General features: G+C 38.1%; 1 pseudogene; it reads left to right on the top strand.

Moving 5' to 3' along the window:
• The first annotated feature begins 12,922 nt into the window (after window positions 1-12,922).
• LOC127194258 (actin-histidine N-methyltransferase-like) lies at window positions 12,923-14,662 on the top strand (annotated as a pseudogene).
• Window positions 14,663-23,058: the final 8,396 nt, after the last annotated feature.

The following is a 23,058-nucleotide window of genomic DNA, read 5'->3' on the forward strand; positions in this document are numbered from 1 at the left end:
TTCTTTGATGGCAAAATTGTTATGCCTTCATACAATGCAAGACAATCACCCAGGACAGATAATGCATAAAAGGGGAAAATTATGTGAAGAAAACCACTTGATTAGTAAATTATCCCAAATCCATGATAATCTATGGAAGACTTATATGTTACAAATATGACACATGATTAATTCATTTTAAACGAAAGGCTGAACAACTAGAAAGTATGTATTCACCCTTTTTATGGACTAGGTATATTCTTGAAAATTATGCTGGGATAACAATTGAGTTGTAATCTGAATAAAATAATAAAATTTTAAAAATAGAAGAAACTATGCACAATGATTAAATTGTTTCTTATAGTTCTCTTGAAAATATATCCAGTTTTGCTAATTTTAAGAGTTAGAATTGGACATAAAAGAGTTAGGAAATAGCTAATGAGTGTGCGGCTTCATCTTCTATCCCAGTCAACAGCAAGTAATCCCCAGCATCTTGAGTGGACTGAGATGATATGATCTCTTTTTATAAATTAAGTTTTTTAATTGGTTTCATTAGTATATACAGTAGCTCATCTGTCTATCTAGCATTCATATTTTACTTAGTTATAATTCTTCTGGACAGATTTTATTGTAAGTCTTTTATGTTGTAGACACTGCCTTAGATACCAGGGAAATTAAAATGATTATGTGGTGTCACTGGCCTCAAAGGACCCACAATGTTGTGGGTGATTGATACAAGGTGGGATTGATTAAAGAATCTATGTTGTGTATCATCAATTTGATCTCATTATAATCTCACTAAACTTCCTATTGCTTGAAGCACAAAACAATTTATAGCTAGATAAGAACATTTCTTCTCTCTTTGCCCCTTTCATTTCCTCCTACCCTTCACTCTGTATGTCTAATGTGTATACGCACATGCAGGAATGTTATATATATGTTTGAATGTTTATATGTGTGCAGGTGTATATCAAAGTGTGCAAGTGTGTGGAGGCAGAGGACAACTGCTGCTGCTGTTCCTAAGTATTTCTTTCCCTTAGCCTGTCAGGACATTGTTGAACAGGGTAGGCCAGTGAATTTCCAGAATCTGTAGGTCTCTGCCTCTTCAGTGCTAGAATTACAAATGTGTATCACCACATTGATACTGTTTTTAAAGTGGGTTCTAGGGTATGAAACTCAACGTCTCATGATAGCAAGGCAAATACTTATTGACTAAGCTATCAAACTCTGTCCTTTCCCTTTTTACTCTTTCCTTTCTCCCCTCCCCTCCCTTTGCCTCCTCTCACCTGTCTTCCCATCCCCCTCCTCTCCTCCCTTCCCCTCTCCTCTCTCCTCCATTTCTCTCTCCTCACTGCCTTCTCTTTCTTCTGAGACAAGGTCTTACTATGCAAGATAGGCTGTCCTGGAACTTAATATGTAGCCTCAAATGGCTTTGCTGCCCCAGCCTTCCAGGTGCCTGGATTATAGGTATTTGTTGTCTATTTAGCTGGTTTGTAAATGTTATTTACAGATTAACAATATGTAATGCTCTAGCATATTCAGTGACACCTTTGCCCCTGTGACATTCGAGCTTAGTCTTGGTGTTATTTATTCATATTATTCATGAAAATATATTTTATGTTAGCAGACATATGAACAATGGTTTGTGTGCATTTGTTTATTAAACCTTCATGAAGGAGTTTGTGTGTGGTATTGCTTGATGAGTTTTTTTTTTTTTTTTTTTTTTTTTTTTAGCCAGAGTTTCTTAAATTGTTCACTTCCCATAAAAATGTAGTCTAAGTCATTATGTATTATGCATGATTCTTCATGATAAGTAACTCACCCATCTTCTACCCTAGGGTATAACTATAAATACTTATAACATTTATCCCTGGTTATTGAGCAAGCATGAAGAAGATTTAGAACCAAATGGGAGCCATTGCTTCACATTTCATGATTCTGTATGCAATCTCTATTTTTAAATGCCTCTTTTATTATTATAAATATATTCCTTTCTGGCTAATTGTAACATCCTGAAGAACAATTATTGCCAATTGAGTTCAAGGCACTTTAAAATAAGTAACTGCTATGATTTGAAATGAGTGAAGCAGTAATTCTATTGTAGGTAGGATATTACAGATCCTTTTCTTTAAATCTCAGTTCCTCTAGTATACATGGTCCTCTGGGGCTTGTGGATTTGCTCTGAGTGCTGATGGATAAAAGCTCATCCTGTACTGTAAATTTAAGAAAACAGACATGAATTGTTTAGTATTCCAGAGACATCAGTCAAAGAAAATTAAAAATAATTTTGGAAAGAAACCCCAAGCCTTACCATTCATGCAGTGCAGCTATGTCCATGTCCTTTCGTAGTGTGCTGAATTTTTAAGATGGATTGGAAACTATGGCATATGAAATCATGCCTCTTATCCCAGGAAATTATTTAAATAAAAAGAGACGAAGTATGAGGATTAATTGAGAAAGCATACAAAACGCACACAGATTTCAACAAATGTTGATGGAGTAAATTGCTACATGATAAACCATAAGGTAAAGTTTTAACTATGCTGTGTGCCTAATTAATAGTGGCCCATCAAGGGTCTGAATCAGTGATAATTTCAATGACAGAGAAGACTTGGCTCCAACACTTCATTACACTTCTATTTTTATGGGGGATTTCTTCATTTCCACTGGAATGAACAAGTCAATATGCATGACTTATTCTGCAATGAACTTTGATGAATTTTTCTAAGTACATTAAAAATGAGTTGCATCCTTCTCTTAATGCAAGAAGCCCCCTATACCTACACTGATAAACCCTCTGATGCACATGTAAGAAGGCTGGATAATGGGCATGAAGGACAATCGTCTATATGTATATATAAAATAGATTTTTGCTTGTCAGTAATAACTCTGAACTGCCTACAGCATTCACTGTGCCTCTTAAAAGTCAGGTATTGTACTGAATTCAAAAATTCTCTTATGCTGAGCAGGGAAAGGAAAAAAAATCAAACACTTTCTGAATTGGGCCCAAATATCCAAGGTTAATTTTCTGAGAAAGCTGCAGCAGCTAGATAAGGCCATCCCCTGCAAATTAGTTTTGCCTGCCTGGATTACAGCTAAATTTATGCAGCTTGCCTTATCCTTTCGAAAGCGCCTCTGAAGTGTCGTAATTAACTGGCACACATAAAGTGAACGCATTTTCTGCTTGGGGGCGGCCATTCCTCATTTCATCCCCATTCTAACCCAAATGGAAAGGTAGTTTCTTATTTTTAATGTTAAAAACACACATGAATGCACTTGTGTGTGTGTGTGTGTGTGTGTGTGTGTGTGTGTGTGTGTGTGTGTGTTTGCACACAGGAACACACTCTCCAATATTATACCACCACAGGTCTTTGAAAACAATCATAAAACAGCTTCAGAATGAAGCTTGGAAATTTAAAGGGGCAAAGAATACTGCTGAGAGAGCAGAGAGAAATTTTTCATGAATTGGAAATAAAGAGAATAGACACCTTTTAAGATATACCTAGACTTCCCCCCACTTTTTTTTAAACTAAGAAACTTGGGTTTTTAAACATTTTCTTTGTGCATTTCTTGTGTATTTGAGTTTCAAGGTAGACTAAAGAAACCACTAAGAAATGGTGATAGCTATACCCCTTTGCTTTGTTTTTGTTATTGTCTTTGTATTTTACACCTCCACTTTCATTTTTAATCTCAATACCACCATTAAATTGACTTTCCCAAATAAATTCCAACAGAAAGTTTAATCGATACCTTTGGGAAGATGTAATTCTACCTTTATATTTTCTTTGTCTACATATAAATACATATATGTAAATTTATACATGTATATGAAAATAACTTTGGCTAGATACATTGTATTTTCTTGAAAAAAAGGCTGAAGTTCCTGTGTCAGCATCAATGAAAGACTTTGCCACAGTCCTCATTATTATCACATTTGACTTTCTCCAGACCATCTGGTCTCCTGGTGTGTCTTGCTCACACTCTTCACTATCATGTATTTAGTTTTAGAACGCAAAGCATAAGGTTTGAGGATGATCAGTCCCTGTACACTTCCCAGGCTCACAGAGTTCAAAAATGATTGCTACCACATCAGTCATAATCCTTAGAGAGCCAGGAGATGTGTTCTGTCTTTGACTACACATTCATTTTTCTCTGGCTTCAGTTCCTCCTCTAGTTATGAAGAGGATTAAATGAGTTAGTATATTTAAAGTGTTCGGTTTTGTGCTTGGCACACAACACATGTTCAGTAAACAATAGCTGCTCCCCTCTGAGTCTCAGCAGGATGCTGCTCCCACGTTAGACTATGGATCAGTCCTGGGCTGTTTACTTAGGCAGCAGTTGCTGTTTCTCTTGGTGAGTTCTTTATAGCGGGTGAACTGCATCAGAGTTTCATTTTTCTTATTGAATATTCTTTCCTTTTGGGAAATCAGACAAAAAGAAGACACACCTTTCATCTCTTTCAGTGACTATCTCCGGTCTGCCTTCCTTTCCCTCCTCATCTGGATACTATCGCCACCTTCTTTTCTGATGACCTTTCTTCCCTCTCTCTTTGATGACATTGATCACCTGCCTAGAAATGCTTATCTCTTTCCACTAACTACCATGAAAAACACTTGGTGGCTACGAGGAAGGGTATTATCTAATTACAAAAGACATCTGATGCAGTTTAGAACACATTTTTTCCATTGGTTACTTCCTGTGGGAAAATTGTAATACACTCTCTTTGTTTGCAATGAGTTCATTTCTAACTCTATTACACATGTAAGAGAGAATCAACAGTGCAATATCCATCACTGAGTTCTACAGATTTTAGTCTAGTCTACTTGCCATATATATAGTTTTCAACTAACAGCTATTACAATCCTTGAGATCCTATTTTTTTATTCATCCTGAGGTATTAGATATGTTTCCCAGTTCTTTTGGGGGACTTTTATCTTTTGGCATCAGATTAGAAGTGGGCAAAAGAGTCAGGGGTTTTCTAATAAGAAGTACTGATTTTATTTAGAACAACCAAGTTTTGATCTTAGTTCTAGTTCAATAATTTTTGCAATGGTTGGAAAACAAATGTAGTAGGATTACATCCAAGACCAAGACTAATCAGAATGTTCCCTCTGTAGACACCAGAAAGGCTTGATATTAATTGACATAGACCTCATTATAGAAGTAAGTGTGCAGGAATGACACCTTGTTTAAAGGCAGATTTTGGAAGAATCTGTGGTGGTGAGATAAAGGTGATCTTTGATGTTTGTTAAGCTTATTAAGGCACTTACTCAAGACACATATCTGATTATGAATACTAGAATGTGAGTTAACTTTTGTTTGAAGGTCTTATTTTAAAGCTTAGTATATAGGAAGGTCTGGGAGGGGACAAAACATAGTTATATCATCACACTCTGAAAGAACATGGAACATTGGGTTGTTGCATGACTTTTCCTGGGGAAATGTGAACAAATGTCAATATACCTGAGATGTGGTACAGATGACAGTACAAGGAAATGACTTCACCCAACCAAGTTTAGCCTAGTGATCTGGTAAGTTTAGCGGTGTTTCTTATAGGGAGTAGGTAAGGAGCTACCTATAGGAGCAAGAACAGCTCAAGAAAAGCTGCATTGCCCAGAAGCCCTTTCCAACATGGACAGTAGCTCACAAAACGTGTTTCCCTGGAGCTCCCTTCACAGGAGGAAAGTAAAAGTCTCTATGCAGGTGAATAGTAGGATACAGGTTATCAGATGAAAGAAATAACAACAACGCAGGTGGGGATTTGATTGGACAAGGAGAAAGAAAGACAATGTGGAGGCAGAAGGTGGGAGGAAAAGTAAATAAAACTAAGGATGTTTGAAAAAGTCATAAGTGATGGCATTGAATATCTACATTGCTTTGTGGTAGGCTGATTACTTTCACAGCATTAATCTTACTGATCCATGAACATGGGAAAATTTTCCATTTTATGTTGACTCTGTTTCTTAGCAATTAAACTTTATTATGCAACCCAACTAGCTTATAAAAGAAGGAAAAAGGTTAAAGGGACGAAAGAGTGAACCTTCCGGTAGCCGTTCCATGGGACGGATCCTTAGGTGTCTCTCTGGCCGGCGTGCTGATCCAGCTTGTCCGCTGCTCCTGCACGCTCTCCCTGCAGCCGCCTTTGTTTTTCTCTCCCTTCCCCAACTCCCTCAGTCATGTGGGAAGGACCGGCTCCTTCTCCCGGTGAGGGTCCATTAGAAAGACAATAGACCAGGTGGGGTTCCCAGGTCTGCTTCCTGAATTCCAAACCCAGGATGGCTCCACTCAGTCTGTCACAAGGTATTCATGGGGTGCCCAAGGGTAAAGCCCACCAAGACTGCTCCCACCTGTGACAAAGCTTACTCCTTCCCACAATTTTCTGGTGGCTTCTTCAATATCCTTAAGTTTTTATTATACAAGTCTTTCACTTGCTTGACTAGAGTCACCCCAATATATTATTTGAGGCTACTGTGAAAGGCTGTTCTAGCCAAGACTTCAAGTATTATATTGAGTAGGTATATTGAGAGTGGGCATCCTTGCCTTGGTCCTGATATTAGTAAGAATGTTTTGAGATTTTTTTCTGTTTAGGATGATGTTGGCTATTAGGTGTGGGCTTATTGTAATGCTTTTATTATGCTAAAGAATCATATTAATTATATTTTACCTAAAATTATATAACATGTATAAGTATATATGTAAATATAGTATATATGCATATGTAGTAAATAAGTTTATGCTTCTTGGGGTGCTAACACTTTTCCCAACCATAAACAATATAACAAAACCCCAATAACAGACATGAGAAACATTTTTTGAGTTGTTGTTCAGGAGAGTCTAAGAGATTCCCCAAACAATATAGTGGCCCGAGACTGTCTCCCAGAAGTTGAATGTAATTTCCTATTCCTGAAGACATTCTGAACTTCAGATATGGAACTCATAGAATTTGACTAGATCTGACCTGAAAACTTCCTCCCCAAGGACCAGCTTTCATAGTAGCAGATGGTAATAAGTTACATTGTAAGGGAGCAAAAGAATCAATAGTCCTACCCAGCTCTGTCAACTATAACCAAACAATTACCATTAATGCATGATACCCCTAGGATGCAATAGTAATAATCATATCTTGGTGATAACCAACAGCTCTCTAATTGCACCAAAGGTCCACTTAGTGTAAGGAAAATAATGGCTGGTACTGGTCATCTAGCCAGCTACCTGTGGCTAGTGAGGGCATGAATTTTAGAGAACTTAGTACTTCTAGTTTACTTAACTAGATTAATTCATTACTATATTCTAAATACTTACCCTTATATCTACTGATAAATATAGCTCTCACTCCTTATCAAAGAATGCTTATTTTTGCAACTGATGGAGATAACTACAGAAAGCCTTAACTGGTCAAAACGCAGAGAACTAATTGACCTCAGAGTGCACATCCTCAACTGATAAGTCTACACTATAGCCCTTACATATAAGGCTTGTGGGATATCACAGAAGAGGGAGAAGAAAAATGAATTCCAGAGGACCAGGAAGTCTGTTGCAAAGGCCATACATTGAGGAATCAGGGACCATGGGTTAGAGGGAAAAGGAGATGATGTAAAATTATTTTATTTCAATTTAAAATAAGCAAACCACATTTTATGGTTATTTAACCATGGCACTACAATGTATGTTTATGTGTTAAAATAAGTGTGTTTTTATTATACAATGGTACATGTTCAATGTTTTAATTTAAATAAAAAACAAGCTAAAATCTGTAATTTTTCATTGTAAATTGTAAAATATTTGATTTTCTTTGCTGTCCATTTACCAATTTAAATATGATCCTAAGATTGACATGTCAATTATTTTATATATAACATTACTGTTTGGTCATACCATAGATACAGTGCAATTTTTGCATAAATTGTGTTATATAAAGAGCCCACAATACTTCGTCATGTATTTTTATATCAAATATCTAGGATATGAAAGTGGACTTTAAAATACAACAATAGTGCATAGACAGTCTCACTTTTATTGAGTGCATTAGCATAGCAGAATGACTGCCTAGGGTGATCTATAGCAGGGTTTATGCATAATACTTCTAATCAGTGATCACTAAGAAATGTCAAGGAATGCATGATTTCTCTGCCCATGCAAGGAGAGGTTGATCTCAACTGCCTCATTCTAAAGTTTTATTAACTCCTACAGGGAGGAATGAGGGGCGAATAACTTTCTTTCAAAAGAAAATCCAAGGCTGTATCCAGAATACTATATGACTATTGGACTTGAATCAGTTACCTTGCTGAGCTGAGAAGGAATATGTTTCAATAAAATAACTCTCATCTTATTTTAAAAGTCTTTCCTTAATGTTTTCTTCAAAGAAATATCATTGCTTTTTTATATTTGAAAATACATATTAAATAATTTCTTAGCATATTCTGATAGCTTTCTGGTGGAGTAAATCCTGTCTTTCAATCTTATACATAAAATACATTTTTAAGTAAGTTGTTTGTTCATATTTCTTGCTTTATGAAGTGTCTGCCACTGGACTGATGCAGCTACCTGGTGGAAAGATTTTTTTTTATAACGTGTAAGCCCCTAGGTTCCAGTGTTAGTACCACAAAACAGTCACACAAACAAAGCAAGCATTTGATCAACTCTGATGGACTTGAGTGTCAGCTTCAGATTTTCTTACTCTTTTGGGATTGATAGAGTTAAAGTCCATCCAGTCACTGGAAAAATCAGCAAAAGTTCAGGCCTTGAAGAATAGAAATGTAGACACAGAAGTTTTAGGCAGTTTATGGTACACCAAGAAGATCAAGGCTGACTGAAACCAGGAAGCAAAAACTTATTAACATCTGAATAAGGAAAAATGTTAACAGTTTCAAGAAATAATCCAAGGGATCTAAACCAGGGCTCCTATTCTCCCTCTGAACCATGGCTCTAGTGTTAGTAATTGACCTTTAAGAACAGCAAGAATAACAAGGGCCACACAACCAGCTACCTGTGCTAAAGAGTTAGTTTCAATGTTGTGTTGTCCAGAGTGAGATACAACCAACCACAATCTTGTAGGATAGAGAAGGAGAAATGTTTACCAAACAACCAGAAAAGTATATGAAAGCATGTTCTTATTCTGATCTTGCTGCTCTCACAGGGTCATGCATAGAACATTATTCCTTTGTTTCTCTTCCTTTGCAGTGGGCTACAAAGTTGGGCTATGTTTAGGTATTTTTTGTCAATATAAACAGTTATCCTTGCTGTGTATTAAGAGGTAGTAATGTCCAGCCTCTCCTTAGATAGGGGAATAACCTCATCTTCCCTAAAGGTAAGACAAGGTAAAGAAAAGTGAGCAAGACATTTCTGGACTAGAAATGGCCTGCTTCTTTGAGTGGTGCCTGGTAACAAGGGTTCTTGCAGTGTTCTCAATAACTGCTGCCAGGACCAAGCTAGCAGCAGCTGTTCCTCCATAGCAACCTTGGATACTGCTCCTGCCAGAAGAGGTTCTCTGTGCTGGCGTGTAGCTTCCAAGGACTGGTTTCAGGAAAGAGGAGTGAAATAAGCAAGAGTTTCAAGGGGGACTTCCTGGCCTTCCACTGTGACATATATGTCAGGTAGTAGGGTATGGTTCATCCTGCATGTGTCCTTCTACGTCTGTGGAGACTACTTAGTGAAAGGACTTAACCATCCACTCCTTTCACCATAGGCTTCTTGCTGTTTCACTCATTTTTGAAAGGTCACAGTTCAATAAAAGGACAGTAAAAGAACAATGAAAGTAACACTTTGAAGGCTCAACATTATTTAAATTTGTGTTTGGGCCAATTTTCAGAGCCTGAATTCTTTTTGTTTTTTCCTTTCTTTTTTCTTTTTTCTTTTTTTAATTAATTTATTCTTGTTAGATCTCAATGGTTATCCCATCCCTTGTATCCTCCCATTCTTCCCTCCCTCCCATTTTCCCATTATTCCCCTCCCCTATGACTGTTCCTGAGGGGGATTACCTCCCCCTGTATATGCTCAAAGGGTATCAAGTCTCTTCTCGGCAACCTGCTGTCCTTCCTCTGAGTGCCACCAGGTCTCCCCCTCCAGGGCACATGGTCAAATGTGAGGCACCAGAGTATGTGAGAAAGTCATATCCTACTCTCCACTCAACTGTGGAGAATGTTCTGCCCATTGGCTAGATCTGGGTAGGGATTTAAAGTTTACCGCTTGTATTGCCCTCGGCTGGTGCCTTAGTTTGACCGGGACCCCTAGGCCCAGATCTGCCCATCATAATGTTCTACTTGTAAGTTTCTAGGACCCTCTGGATCCTTCTACTTTGCTATTCTCCCATGCTTCTCGCATTTAGAGTCCCAATAGGATGTCCTCCCCTCTGTCCCAGTTTCCTGGTAAGTGAAGGCTTTGGTGGGACATGCCCCTTGGGCTAGTATGCAGATATAAGTGAGTATATACCATTTGATTTTTTCTGTTTCTGGGTTAACTCACTCATTATGATCATTTCTAGCTCAATCCATTTATCCACAAATTTCGGGAATTCCTTGTTTTTAATAGCTGAGTAGTATTCCATAGTGTATATGTACCACAGTTTCTTTATCCATTCTTCTACTGATGGACACTTAGGCTGTTTCCATGTTCTGGCTATTATGAATAAGGCTGCTATGAACATGGTTGAGCAAATTTTCTTGTTGTGTGCTGGAGCATCTTCTGGGTATATTCCAAGGAGTGGAATAGCTGGGTCTTGAGGAAGCCCTATTCCCAGTTTTCTGAGGTAGCACCAGATAGATTTCCAAAGTGGCTGTACTAGTTTGCATTCCCACCAGCAATGAAGGAGTGTTCCTCTCTCCATCTGATTTTTGTACTTATTGCTCATTCCTGTCTTTGCAGATAGATAGTACCTTATTACAGTTTCTGGTTCTTTGGTTTGTTTTTCTGTTTCTCATTCTTATATCTTCTTCTTCTCCTCCTCTTCCTCCTCTTCCTCCTCCTCCTTCTCCTTTCTTCTTCTTCTTCTTCTTCTTCTTCTTCTTCTTCTTCTTCTTCTTCTTCTTCTCCTCTCCTCTTCCTCTCTCTCTGTTATATGCATATATATTTATGTATGTGTATATTTGTGGTATAATGTCCATATGTGTGCAAGTGCACGTGGAGGCCAGAATTTATACATTTGGCCTCTTCCTCAGTAACCCTGGACCTTATATTGTGAGATATTCACTAACCGTGAAGCTCACAGATACAACCAGACCGCCTGGTGAATTCCAAGGCTCTCCTGGCTATGTATGTCCAGCACCAGGATTATGGGCACAAACTGCTGTCTCTGTTTTGTTGTTATTGCTTGATATTGTTTAATATGAGTCCTGGTGATAAACATAGGTCCTCATACTTGTGTGGAAAATATTCTACTGCCTATGCCATAATCCCTATACTCAGTGGATTTCTCCAATCTCTATTTATGCTTAAATTTCTTGCAGTGTTCTCACTCCCTCTAATTAGGGAGAAGTCAGTACAGTGCTAAGATTAAGGCCTTCCGTTTAGGTCCTGAATCCTGATTTTCAATAATAATTCTGAAAGGCAAGATTCTTGCCAGCTCTCCTGATTGGTGTTTTACTGACTGCATGTTTGGGCATCTTCATTCTCACATGACCTCTCAGGTTTGCTTTACAGTCTTATAGCTATCATCCCCCTCAGATGCTTTTCCCAGAAAGAGATTGTTAGCTCAAAGATAAAGTCTCAAGTAGAAGATGCTTAGAAGCTGAAAGCTTTGTTTTACCTCTCTAGGAGAGTTGCCAACTCTCAAGGCAACTTAGATTTTATCTTTGAAATATCAGCATCAATGTAGCTTCTTCCAAGCTTTGGGTCTAGGGTACTTTCTGATCTTACAGAATAACAAGTAAGAGAACACCATTCCTTGGCACAAATTTAAAGGGCCCTTAATATGTAGAAAAACTGATTGCTAGAGAGTTTCCACATACTGTACTTGAAAAAAATTCTTCCATTCTTTTTTTCTGTATCTCTCTGCATGTATATTCTAGGTCAGAATGCAAATTTAATTCCTTGAGAAAAGTTCCCCAAGGTACATATGCAAATGTACCCTAATTATGGTTATGCATTTCTTATGAATATGCCCTTCTTGTAACAGCATCAGTTCCCATTATTGGGAATTTCCATATATTAAATATTTATTGTTGCTGTGATAAGTTAACATGGGACCATGTCATTGACTCTTTATTTTACAAGTTGCCCCTCTCCCCTCCATGTTAACATTGGGAAGCCTGTATAATCTGATCCTTGTAGATGCATTTGGTTGGAAAGAAGTTGTGATAACATGATGTCATTATTGTTGAAAATCTCCACTGGGATATATCAGAAATATTAGCAAACAAAGAATATGGAAGATGAGTAGCTAAAAAACTTATGTAGAAAATTAAAAACATATCAGTAATCCTTAAAGTGGGGAAATAACATCAAGGATGTTGGTTTGACATATTTTGGTTAGGCAAAACAATAAATTCATGACAGAAGGTAATATACTAGAAAAGTTATGGGAATATATAAACTTTATTAATACTCACTGTGAGAGTATAGATTTCTAAATATAGGTTAAAGGTTTGACTTTAATTATTATGTTAAAGTCTTGTTCACTACCACTGTAATTTTTTAGAAATTTACATATTTTATTATTGTGGTTGTTTGAACAGGTATAACCCTCCATAGATTCATATGTGTGAATGATATGCCAACCGGGAGGGGCAGTACTAGGAGATGTGGCCTTGTTAGAATAGGTATGTTGTTCTTGGAGGAAGTGTGTCACTGGGGAGGTGGTGGGCTTTGAGGTCTTTTATATGCTCAATCTACCCCTAGTGTAGAAGATAGAGTCTCCTCCTGCTGCCTGGGAGTTAGTTGAGGCAGCTGGTGGGGTCCCGACCTGAGTCTGGCACCACCACAGTGTATAGGCGAAGTGGGCAGTCAGAAAATGAGTAAGAAGAATGGAGTGAAAACTCAGAAATCAGGTACTAGGGCCACAGTCAGTGTGTCACCAAAGGACATCTTTAATGTGACAAATGAGCTATTGCAGTAGTGCAACAATCCTGCACCTGGCCCAGGAAAAGAATGGTAAGAATACATACACCTCCAGTCTCTGGTGAGGAAATACGAAAGAAGCAAAAAGGTCTGCTGTTACTTTGATGGGAAAAGAGAAGATTACTTCCCTGATCTAATGAAACAGGCCTCTGAAAACCCGGATTCTTTCAAGGATTTTGAAATGGTTATCTTCAAAGAAGAAGACATTAGTTTGAGACCAACAAGAGACATCAAGACAATAAGAATTATTTTTATGGGTTCCAGGAACATTACTAATGACTCTTAAATCTGCTAAGAATTCAGAATTGGTCCTCTGTATTCTCAAGACCGAATTCTCCAAGCTATAGGAAACATCGCATTGGCCTTTCATCTGCTGAGTGAGCCAGCCCCAACTCTTTCTGGCAGCCATACATTCAGACCCTCCCCAGTGATGTTTTCAGTCAACACAAGTCATCCATGATGTCTTCAGCCAGTAAAACAAACAAACAACAACAAAACCCCACAACATACAATTATGCTTATATCTATAAAATTATCCAGACACATTCTCATGCCAACAAACTGCCCTTGAAGGAGTGTTTCACTTAAGAGGACTACAGGAGGGAACTCTTCTGTTATGACAAAACAAAACCAAATTCCTACAGATGACAGCTCCTGGGTGACCTTGGCCCTGCTTCCTTTCTGGCATATGTGCAATCATATGAATGTCTGATCATGATCATAACCTGGAAGATGACCACTCTGAGTGCATAACTCTGCAGGACTTTCAGGCTGGACATTAGCTTTACATATTTTATGGCACTCAAATGCAGAGTTTGTGATCCACAGTGGTTTTTCTTTGACAATGATTCACATCACAGAGAGAAAATAAAGCTTGGAGTGACTAAAAGTGACAGGCTCTGTGCCACGAAGGTTAAGGTCATGGCCCGTGCTGGCATTCCAACATCCAGCGTTTTTGTACTGTACTTTCCTGAAGCCACCCATCTCTGTCCAGCCTCTGCCTTTCCTCCTAGTGCATGACCAATGGGGAACTAAAAGAACATTTACTAGGGGACAGGCACCATTGACAGGATCTTTATTCTGGGGAACTGAGTTTCTTGTCTGCTGGGACAATGAAGTCAAACTTTGGACATTTCTGGAAGTTAAAGCCTCACTTCTTTTAAAAACATATATAACAACAGTTGAGGAAGAGAAGATTGTGTTGAAAAAACCCTGAGTTGTTTGTCTGTGCCACAGTAGGCATCAGATCGCGTATGGGTGAGAAGATGATTTTGGAAAAAGCAATATAGAACGCGACCATGAACTGGAAATACTACAGTAAACACATAGAGGGGAGCATGCATCTGTTCAGATAGGAGGAGAGTGAACTTGGCCTATTACAGGGCGGTGTGGGGCACTCGAGGCTCCCTCTGATCCTGAGAAAGCTGGAGGAAGAGGCAGTTGTACAAGTCTCTGACCCTCAGGGAGACTGTCAGCAAAGCCAAGGCTGCCAAAAACTGGGCTGTCAATGGGTAAACTCCATCCCTAACAGGACCGGTTTTGAAAAAACAAAAAGTTAAGGCCAGAAGAAAGTGCAAACGTGAATGGGGACATGAAAGAGTCTTCAGGAAGCATGGGTGAAGTGAGGCAGTGATTCTGAGATGCTCACTCGCATCTAGTCTTAGCAGAAGCTGTAGACAGCCCACTACATCACCACGTTCCTCAGTAAAAATTTTGTTTTTGCTGCTTTATATAAAGTGATTTTTAAGTATTTTAAAGATCTAGCTTCCCTTTTTGATTAAGATTGCCATCTTGCTTCTGTGGAAAAAAAAAAAAGTAGTCAATAGCAGCAGAGAGGAGGAGGCGCCCTTGAAAGACTGCAGACCCATTGTGGGCACTCGCGTCTCTTCCTGAGGAAGAGTGAGGTCCTCATTCAGCTGTGCTCTGCAGACCTGCCATCCTGACTCCAGAAAGAAAGCTGCCTCTGCCTCCTGCTGAGGACTGGAGGTTAGACTTGGTGTGGAGCAGAGAGATGGTGAGGATGAGGCACAGTGGAAAGGAAGGTGGGTAAGGTCGTTACATATAGCGTCTGGGCAGAATCTTTTTTTTTCTTTCTTTTTTAAAATATATTTTATTAATTTATTCATATTACATCTCAATTGTTATCCCATCCCTTGTATCCTTTTGAAAATAATATCTTAGTACCAAAAGGAAAGATAAGATGGCAATCTGATTTTTAATGGCTTAAAATGTTGATGATGATTCCAATTATATATATATATATATATATATATATATATATATATATATATATATATGTGTGATTTCTAAGGATTTGTTTACTATTTGTGGTCTGTTTTGCTGTATCAAAAACTGTCCTTTTCCTTAAATCAAATTAGGACTCATGTCCCCCTTCTTAGTTTTCAGAGCGGTGCACTGACTTGCGTTGATGATGGTAGACTGTTGTAGACACCGCAGCCATGACTTCGTGCAGGGAGTTCAGGGTGAGGTGGCTCCCAAGATTTCTGGTTTTCATAATAAGCTAGAGATTTTCAAAGCTACCCTTTTGAGTAAAACAGCTTATTAAAAGAAAAACATGATTGGGGAAAAAAGATGAAGTCTCAGTTCCTTCTCCAGCACCATGTCTGCTTGGGTGCTGCCATGCTTCCAGCCATGATGATAATGGGCTAAATCTCTGAAGCTGTAGGCCAGCCCCAATGAAGTGTTTTCCTTTACAAGAGTTGCCTTTGTCATGGTGTCTCTTCACATCGATGAAACCCTAACTAAGACACAAGTTGGTACTTGGAGTGGGGTATTGCTGTAATAGGCCTGACTATGCTTCTGTTTGTAGAAATGTGGATTCTGGGAGTTTACGTTAGACAAGAGGTTGAACGCATTAAGTGTGGCTTAAAGTGCCATCCTAGTAGGAACATGGAAGGCAGAGGTACTGCCGGTAATTTGAACTGTGAGAGTCTGACTCAAGAAGTTCCAGAGGCAAAGAATATTAGTACATGGCCTAGAGACTGTTCTTCTGCTATTTTGCAAAGAATTTGACTGCTTTTTGCCCTTGTCAAAAAAAGTTTGCCTGGGGCTAATGTGAAGAAATTCAGATTAATTTCATTGGCAAAAGAAATCTCAAAACATCCTAGTACCTGTCCTGTGGTTCACTTTTATGGAGAACATTTTGATGAAACAGAGTAAACTGAGAAAGTAAAAATACAAAATGTATGTTTCAAGGATTAAATGCATAAGAAGACGAATGGGGCTAAATGCTATATTCAAGGGGATAATGCAGATCAAAGACATTAAATGCAATTAAGGGAAGGGTGACCTCAGAGCAAGATTCCACCAAGCTAAGCTTCCATCTTATGAAAAGGTACTAAAGAAAAGCTTAGGTGAGGTATGCTCGGACATGCCTTTAATCCTAGCACTTAGGAGATAGAGGTATGCAGATCTCTTGAGTTCAAGGCCAGCCTGGTATACAGAGCAAGTTCCAGCACAGCCAAGTTTATACAGTGAAGAGAATTTGGCAAATCTCTGGCAAAGAGAAAGCTGGTGAAGAAGGAATTGGACGAGGGTGCCATGTTCTAGGCTCAGCAAGCATTAGCACTTGGCAGTTTCAGCCATTTGGTGTTTCTGCCTTTCAAGTCAAGGATAGAAGAAAAGGGATATGGGCTCTTCCTCCATGACTAAAGAAAGTCACTGAGACCAGGCATCTGGCAGGAGTGTGTGATGCTGGGAAGGTGAAGCCTGGACTGCCTTGGAGACCCCAGGATGTTACAGGTGCCAGAGCCCTGGGATACCTACCTACAGGCAGTGTACCTAGCCCAAGAGAAAGAAGTGTGTTGCAGTCAACAAATCTGAAAGGAGCTGTAAATCAGAAGAACATTTTGACACCAGACGTGGAGACAGGGTGTGGAGTTTGCCCAGCTGGTTTTCAGTCTTGCTCTGGTCCAATATTTCTTCACTATGATCCCTTCCTTACATTTTGGAACAGACACACACACAGACACACACACAGACACACACACACAGACACACACACACACACACACACACACACACCTATATGTATATGGAAGTATGTGATCTGTTTCTTTTTAATTTTCATTTTATAGGAGATTACAGTCAAAAGATTACATGAATCTCATAAGGGACATTGACTTTGGATTTTTTCTTTTACTTTTTAAAATTATAATTTCTTCAGAGTACATCCCAATTGTTATTCCCTTATTTGTATCTTCCCATTCCCACTCTCCCTCTTTTGTGGATTTTTAATCATTGTTGAGACTGTGATAGACTATGGGGAGTTTGAGGATAGACAAATGCATTTTACATTATGTTATGGTTATAAGCCTATGGGGGCCATGTAGTAGAATGTGGTGGATGGATTATGCAGGACTCCAATAGATCTTGAGGTGCTATTAGGAGGTGTGACCCTGTTGGAGGTGTGTCACTGTGGAGGCAGGCTTTGAGGTCTCACATGCTCAAGCTACACCTGGAGTAGAAGACACAGAACAAGATGCTGCCTTCTGTTGGCTTCAGATCAGGATGTAGAACTGATGCCTCCTTCTTCAGCATAATGTCTTTGTAGATGGTACCATACTTCCTGTTATGAAGATAATAGACTAAATTTCTGAAACTATTTTGAACTCCCTGCTTCTTCATCAGCACCATGTCTGTCTGGACACTGCTAAGATTCCTGCCATGATGATAATGGACTAAATCTCTGGAACTATAATCCAACTACAAATTAAATGTTTTTCTTTATAAGAATTGCTGTGGTCATGTCTCTTCATAGTAATAAAACCTTAACTAAGACCCTTACTTTTCTTATTTCCTGTTTTATTGATTGAGATTAATAATTATAGAATTTATGTCAGAAAAAATAATGAGAACAATATAGTCTTTGTAAATTGTAAAGATCCTATCCATATTAGTTTTATTTATATAGGGATTCATGCTATGGTTTTAAAACAATGCTCTCAGATGAATGTAGATTATACTATAGTATTGAGCACAACAGACCGAGGCCGTGACACAATGGAACATATGTTTAGCCCAATGTCAGAATATTACGTCTGAGTTTCACTTTGCATCAGAATCCACTAGAGCTTACTTCTATCACTGAGTGCGTGTAAGCTTGAGAAATGTTTTGTGAGCTGAAGTTATTCCTGTTTACCCTTTTTTTTTTTTTTAAACATGTAGACAAGTGAGGCAAGGATTGCATTTTGACACTTATACATTATGAGAGTGATCCACTGAGAACTTCTAACTAGAAATGTTCATTTCTTCACTTCAGGTTATAAACTACACACTAAAAGAATTACATGCTTTAAAATTACCTTAAAGTAGTCTTTTGACAGTTCAGTTTCATCTAATTCTTAAAAAAAGTCTTTTAAGAAATCATTTTCAACCAATGCTAGGTAATTCCATTTAAATTTTAAAGTTTTATTTTGAAAGTAGCTTACTAACTAGTTTCATAACGTTTTGTCACCCCAAGAAGACATGGATTATTAAGTTAAAATTACAGAACAAGGCATAATATACATTCCTATGAGTTAGTGGTCAGGGAAGCTCCAGAGAACTCCAAAACAGCACAGTCCAAGCCATGGCCACTGCACTTGGTTACTCACCAAAGGTACATGGTAAGACTGTTGTATGAAGCCACACTTTGGTTATAAGATATAGCGAACTCACTCTCATAAGGATCAGGAAAGTTGATCAGCACTATCTAGCCTCCACAGTGTCGCAAAGTGCTATATAGGTTGCTGTGGTGTTGGAGGATATCAACTGTCTTACACAGACTGGGCTCTGCATGCTACAAAACTGATGTGCCAGCCAAGCTGAACCACCAGTGCAAGGACAGCATGAATACCATGGAGTATATAACAACATTCCAATCGGATGTGAGGCCTGATCCACAGGAGGAAACTTCAAGCCTAGTACTGTCATCATGCTAAACAGCCCAAAGATGTGGAGAACCTATTATTTTGCTAAATGGTCATTTAATAGAAAGGGTACTATTTAATATTCATTCCTTAATGAATCACTATATATAATGCCTACACAGTGTGGGATCTAGTTCTCTTATTTTTGTGTAGGAACATATGGAGAGTCTACTTGATCTGGAATAGTTGGGTATTCTATCCCACCTTTCAAAATCTGAGTAAAGCTATCATCTGATGAAGAGTATTTACTCAGTGGGATTTAATCCAGGGATTCACGTGTACTAAGCAAGTCCTCCGTTCCTAAGCTTATTCAGCTCTCCTTTTACTTCTAGTACTGAATCAAGGTCTCATGAAATTATCTAGACTTGGTCTTGAACTCACTCTGTAGTTCAGGGAGGCCTTGAATTTAGGATTATCCTGCCTCAACCTCTTGAGTATAGGCTCAATTTACTGAAGCTGAATGAAGACACCTTTGAGTTTCTGTGGTGAACACTGGGAGGTCTTCATGGATTGTTCATACTTCACTTTTGGACAATTATAATTTCTATGTGCTTTGGTGGCTATGTATTATAACTTTAAATTCTTTAGTTTGTATTCTTTCAGGAAATTGTTTTGAAGGTCACTTTTTTAGAAATCATAGTTATTTTTTTACCCTTGTATCTTTTTATCTTCATTTATTTTTAACCTTATATCTGCTGTCCATGCTGAGAGAATATTTCCCTCATGATAGTGGATAGCACAAACCTGGCTTTAGTGATGCATCAGTCTAAACGAAGGTTGCAGTTGTGGTGGCTTAAGAAACTCAGGTGCACGGTTCACAGTCCATATCTGCTGCATCTTTTTCCTTCACACTTCTGAAATGTGTTTCATATAAGTGGTAAAGTCCTTTTGAAAAATTATGAGTTTGTTATCTATTTGTAACAAGACCAAACAAATTTTTTTATTAATTTATTCTTGTTACATCTCAATGGTTATCCTATCTCTTGTATCCTCCCATTCTTTCCTCCCTCCCATTTTCCCCTTACTCCCCTCCCCTATGACTGTGCCAGAGGGGGACTTCCTCCCCCTTTATATGCTCATAGGGTATCAAGTCTCTTCTTGGTGGCCTGCTCTCCTTCCTCTGAGTGCCACCAGGTCTCCCCCTCCAGGGGACATGGTCAAATGTGAGGCACCAGAGTATGTGTGAAAGTCATACCCCACTCTTCACTCAACTGTGGAGAATGTCCTGTCCATTGGCTAGATCTGAAAGTCTTCACTTACCAGGAAACTGGGACAGAGGGGAGGACATCTTATTGGGACTCTAGATGAGAGAAGCATGGGAGAATAGCAAAGTAGAAGAATCCAGAGGGTCCTAGAAACCTACAAGAACATTATGAGAGGCAGATTTGGGCCCAGGGGTCCCGCTCAAACTATGGCACCAGCCAAAGACAATACAGGCTGTAAACTTTAAACCCCTACCCAGATCTAGCCAATGGACAGGACAAGACTAAACAAATTTAGAATTCTACTTGAAAGGAAGAAAACAATACGAGAAAGATGATGGTGAGGCAGTTAAAGTGTCTGCAATAGCCTTTTAAATGGATAAACTTTGATCTTTGACATTGTTGCCTATAATGGTATTTGAAGTGGAGCGATGACTCAGTGAGGAAAAGCACTTGCTTTGAGGACTGATGACCCGAGTGCAATCCTGGAATTCATATATTGGGTTGTGTAATAATCAATGACTAGTAAATTAGTCCACTTAAGTGATACATTAATTAGATTGAGTGTATTAATAAGCATGAATTAATATGTATCTTGGAGGGGAGAACCTAATCCTTGATAATTTCATATGTACACACACACAAACACACATACATACTCTCACTGAGCCTCAGGAGCACTATGTGTACAGTGGAGCCTAAGTGAAATGACAGTCACAAGGATATGGTCACTTATCCTGTGACAAAATAAGTCACATACAATTAAAAGAATTATTTTATATTATTTCTTCAGATTTTCCTAATAAAATGCTTATAGGGAATTTCTGTGGCAACTAAACAAACAGAAGATTGCCTAATCAGTCAATCATCAGAAGGATTATTCAAAATACAAAAGCTCAAATATTAACTAATATGAATATATTACCTTTGTGATAAACCAACATAGTTCAAGTAATTAAGTTTCTTCAATTAAATTTTATTAGTTTTAAGAAACCAAAAGAAACTGTAAATATTATTGATTTACTGTTTATCAAGTTTCATAACAGGTAATCTATCTAACATATGTTTTATAAAATCAGATAGTTTTAGACTACAAGAAAAATGAGTGATTATTCTGTGAGGTATATTCTACTTTTTCATGGACCTTAAGTCTGAGAATTTCCACAATTGTTCTCTGATAGGAATTAAACCTCAATATATAAACACTCGATGGAAATTTGTAAAGTGAATCAGGGCCATGTGTCTGATAGCTGTGAAGACTGTCCCTATTGTAGAAATTTTAACAATGCTGAATGCCAGTTTACTAATACTATTAATTTTTTCTAACTCAACATAATTTTTTAATAACTACACCATGAGATTACATAAAACTTAAGGACTTGTAATGGACTTATACCCATGAATTCAGTGATTTTTTTTTTTCAACTCTATATCTTCCTATTTTTAAAACCTCATTGCAGATGCCTAGGAACTCTTTAGGAAACGTGCGGTTAAACTGAAAGGATTACACTTTTCATTTTGTGCTAAAGTACTCAAATAACAGCCAACTTTGGGTGCTTTTGTATAGAGGATGTTGTTTTGTAATCTACAATCATCTTTTAAAACCAGTATAATCTCTAAAAGTTTTATACTAAGAGATTCAAATCAAGTAACCCAAGGTAAAAGAAACCTCCTATTTGCCCTATCACACTGCAGAAGAAAACCCGTTCTAGTGTAGAAGCAATACATAATTTTGTAGCTGTGATGCACAGCATCCTAGGTACCAGTGACTACACAAATCTAATGAAAGCTGACATTGATACTCATTAGACTCTGATCCTCTAGCTGGCCCTGCTGGTTCCTGGCTGGGAGGCAGTAGGTATTAAGCCTGGGATCTTCTGTCAGTTTTCATTTTGAGGATACTTGGGAATTTGCAGTGAAGAAACATGTCAGTAGGGAACTTTATTCAAGCTGCCAGTTGGTAAATATGTTCGGAGTGGCCCAATCATCTGAAGTTCTTTTGAAAATTCATGTTGTGTTTTATTTTTTTGCATGCCAAATATTTTGAAGCAGCATTTTTTACTGCAAGTCTTTTAAAACTGCCAACTCTGATAAAAATTTTAAAAATTAGACAAATAAGTTGATACTTCAGTTTTTTTCATCAATCTTCTAATTTAGTGTTGAAAAAGTCAACTCCTAGAATCCCCAAATCACTTTAAGTCTGAAAGTAAGTACTATGATTTTTAATCTGTCTGCCTTCTAATTTGATAATTGTTGGCACTGTGATCAGGAGAGGCATTTGCCATCCTTGTGTGATTCCAAATCCTCTGTAGACATTGGCAATGATATGGAAATATCTTATGATGAAATCTTGAAATAAATATGTGAACAACATGATAGTTATTCAGAGTCACATAATGAAAAGTGGTTCAGAGGTAGATCTTGGACATGTGGAATGAAAGAGGTATTAGAAGGTTTAAGAGTCCTGAATTTTGATATTTGAAGAAGAAAAACATATTTGGGAAGCTAGTGGAGAGTCAGTGCCACTACCCATATGTCTTCTTTGTGCTGATTAGGAAAGGCACCCCTTGTGGCTGATTAGTCAATGGGTTTATGGCTTTTAAAGCAGATGGTGCTTTTGTATGAATATTTTACAAAAGCATCTTTTCCTCTGGGTAGATCAGTCTCCTGCCAGAGAACATGGCTTGGCAAGAGGAGAATAGCTTGATTTATACTACTTGCTTCTTTCTTGGTAAGGGACCTGGGAAGGCAATAGTCTGCTCATCCATTAATGATGGTCCTGAAATGGTTAAAGAGAGAAGAGAGTTGTTTCAGAAAGGTGAGAGTGTTGTCCATAAGACATGTTTCAGAAGTTAAGCTTTGTGTCCTCTCTTCCATACCACAACAACTAACGCTCT

Source organism: Acomys russatus, chromosome 10, assembly GCF_903995435.1.
Source record: "Acomys russatus chromosome 10, mAcoRus1.1, whole genome shotgun sequence".
In the NCBI taxonomy this organism is placed as follows: domain Eukaryota; kingdom Metazoa; phylum Chordata; class Mammalia; order Rodentia; family Muridae; genus Acomys; species Acomys russatus.